At 31.9% G+C, this 3,656-nt stretch overlaps 1 pseudogene; it reads left to right on the forward strand.

Moving 5' to 3' along the window:
• Nucleotides 1–3,098: 3,098 nt before the first annotated feature.
• LOC149542561 (U6atac minor spliceosomal RNA) lies at nucleotides 3,099–3,228 on the forward strand (annotated as a pseudogene).
• The last annotated feature ends 428 nt before the right edge of the window (nucleotides 3,229–3,656 follow it).

Genomic DNA, 3,656 nt, shown 5'->3' on the forward strand with positions numbered 1-3,656 from the left:
CCTTAGCATTACTCAAGAAACACAAGTCAGCGATGCACCTTCAATGAATAGGGTGCTATGGACTAGGGATATGGAGTACAAATTTATTGAGTTGCTTCAAGAGCAAGTACAACTAGGTTGAAAAGGTGAAGGTAGTTTAAAAAAGGAAGCTTGGACTACCATTCAAAGGCAGTTCAATGATGAGCTAAAGTAAAATCTGACCAAGGATAATTTGAAGAATAAATTGAAAACATGGAAAGTGGGATTTAGATTAATGAAAGATTTAAGAAATACAAGCAGCTTTGCAAGGAATGAAGGTACATAGTGTGTGGATGCTGAAGACAGCATTTGGAATGAGTTGTTGAAGGCAAAATGATATTTAATATTCATTTTTTTTACATATAGCTTTATATTTGTAAATTTAGTATTGAAAGACAACTAGCCATTTCAATTATTTCCCAATTTGCAGATGAAAGAATTCAAAATCACAAAAATTTATAAAAGGAAGCCATTCCAATACTATAATGAGTTAGCCTTCATTGTGGGAAATGACATGGCAGAAGGTAATGCAGCTGCCATGGCTCAAGAGATGGAGGAAGGGAACATTATGGATGAGGCCATTGATCTTGATGATGTTGGGGATTTCAGTATACCAGTTGATGTTGATAGTAATTTGGATGAAGACTTTTCTCAATCCAACCAATCAAGTGCAAGTGGTACTCAGAGAAGATCACCATCTTCATCAAGGAAGGGAAAGAGAAAGAAGGCAAGCATGGCTGGTTCGATGGATACCATTTGTGAAGCCATGAATAGGATCCATGAGGGCATGTTAAAGCCTTACATTGTCAAAGTAGATGAAGAGGATTCTAAATCTATTGGAGAGAAAATATATGATGCCCTCGAAGGCATTCATGGGATTAGTGAAGATTCAATGATAAAGACCTATGATGATTTTTTGGTTGAAACCAAAAGAGCAAAAAGCTTCTTGAGAATGACCGAGGGGGAGAGAGTCAAATACATACAACTTAAGTATGGAGGACTCTAGAGTTTTTGTTAAAACTATTTCAAATTATAGTGACCTTTATATTTGACTACTTCATAGCATGCCTTATGATATTATTAGCTACAAAATGTATTTTTATTAGCTGAAAACATATTTTTATCAGCTTCAAAACATATTTTTATCAGCTTTTTTATGACTTTATGACATGTGTAGATGGAAAATTATTCATTGATTTTACTTGTTTAAATATTTAAAGATGCTTGTACATACTCTTCTTATATATTAACCCACACGGTGGAGTTGGTTGTTTGCATTAATCATAGAATTATTTGTAGATTTTATAGCTATTAGTACCAAATTCTTTACACATTAGTCCCCGACTTCTATTGAGCTACTTGGATATACATTTGGTCAAACAATTTTTGTGGTGTCTAGGCTGCTTCATATTATTTTGTTGGGTAAAATGTAGAATACTGTTATATTCACTTGTGTTGTTTGACTCCTATCAGCATTACTAACTCTTGTGCTATTTGACTATAATATTCACTTGTGTTGTTTGACTCCTATCAACATTACTAACTCTTCTACTATTTGACTGTAATATTCATTTGCACTATTTGACTCCTATTAGCATTACTAACTCTTCTACTATTTAGTAATATCTACATCAACATTACTAACTATTGTTCTATTTGGCTCCTATGGATAATGTCTTAATTTGGACAATGTCATTTTTTTTAGGTGTGCACAATGTTGATATCTTCTTTCTAGTCATGTTTTTTTCTCATTTTCAGAAACCTATTATTTGATTCTTCACTCCCATAAATAATGCAATAGTAGGAGATGGTATACTTACCATTTTTAGGATTTCATATCACTTGATATAATAATCCAATCAAATTTCAAATTGAAATAGATACAATGATATATTTTCTTGTGAACAAATCCTCAGCCATATAAATTGATATTTAAATAGGCTTTTAATAATGATTATAAAGATTTTTTATAGTGATTTAAAATACTTTTATTATAGTATGTGTATTTTTATATAACTAATGTATTTTTCATGTTGCAAGGTTGATGGCTTTAATCAATGTGCCAACATGTCGATGTGGTGCAGGCCCTTGTTTGTTGAGAATCTCCAACACACACAAAAATACTGGGCATAAATTTTGGTCTTGCCCAAGAAAAAGGTCGTTATTAATTTTCTTAGAAATTAGTGTAATGAATAAATAATTATTATATTAGGAACTAATGAAGATTTGCTATTGTAGGGACATGATGGATGTGGATTCTTTTAATGGGTTACTGATGCACAAACAAGTACAGTGTGTGATGATGGAGTAGAGTGCAAGTGTTGCAATAGTTAGAAGGCTGGAGTAGAGTGCAAGTGTTGTAATAGTCAGAAGGCTGAAATTTACTTTTTACAATGTCTTGTTTGTCTTTTAATTGCATTTATTTGTTGGGAACATATGTGAAAAAATGCATAGCTATAATTTTTATAAGGATTTTTATCGATGACAAAATGTCTAATACTAGACTTGATATTTATTATAAACTTTTGTTGGTTGTTCCCTATCTTTGTTTGGTGCATCACACTACTATATTTGGGCCTTATATTATAATATTTTTAGATTTGATGTACAAGGTTTCGAGACCATTCTGTGGGGCCCATTTTTCGTTGCACCAAAAGCCATGACTTTTAGTGAACATGGAACACCACATAATTAACCACTTGTGGGCAGGGGAGCATGTCGCATCACCCAACAATCTCCCCCTCGATGCACATACCAGGTGCTTATGCCAGTCGAAAAGGCACTGGGGAGATTTGAACCCATGACCAGGCCAAAACCAGGCTCTGATACCAATTGTGGGGCCCATTTGTCGTTGCACCAAAAGCCATGACTTTTAGTGAACATGGAACACCACATAATTAACCACCTGTGGGCAGGGGAGCGTGTCGCATCACCCAACACATTCAAAACCAATTTTTACGTAATCAAAATTGTTGTTAAAATTATCTTTACAAATAAATCTTATCTTTAGCCTTCTAAATAAGACTAGGTTCAAATATTGTATATTTTACTGTTTTTATATATTTAAAACAAAAAATTTTGTGTTTGTCGAAAATGAGAGATAGGTGGCATCTCCCTTGATGGGGATGGAAATAGTCTTTGGACTTTCCTTCACACATGGTTTAAGGCTATCAGTCATTGACAGTTCTTACCCAAAAATAAAATAATTTTAGTTTTGATATTATATTCAAATTTATAGTTATATTTAACATAATTTTTTATATTCTTTATGCATACAATAGTATTTATAATCAAATTCTTCAAATGTAATTAATTTTTTTTTAATGTTGTCAAATATTTATAATTAAAAATTGTAACTTTTGACTTCTTTAACAATAAACATATATATTAAAAAATCATGCTTATAATGGAAACAATTTTAGGCAATATTGAATATAATTTTAAAATAACCAAATTTAAATCCAACGAAAAGATCCAAAAACGTGGGTATAACAAAGCAAATTGATTATTTACTTGGTTGCTTCCAGTGTGGCCTAAGCAACCAAATATATTTGTGGATAAGAGAGGTCTAAATATTTAAACTTTGTAAACTTTGAAGTTTAACTAAATATAAGTGAAATATGTGATATACCTTTCTT

The sequence above is a fragment of the Cupressus sempervirens genome, chromosome 8, assembly GCF_028749045.1.
Source record: "Cupressus sempervirens isolate cs-2001-9-10 chromosome 8, ASM2874904v1, whole genome shotgun sequence".
NCBI classification, from domain to species: Eukaryota; Viridiplantae; Streptophyta; class Pinopsida; order Cupressales; family Cupressaceae; genus Cupressus; species Cupressus sempervirens.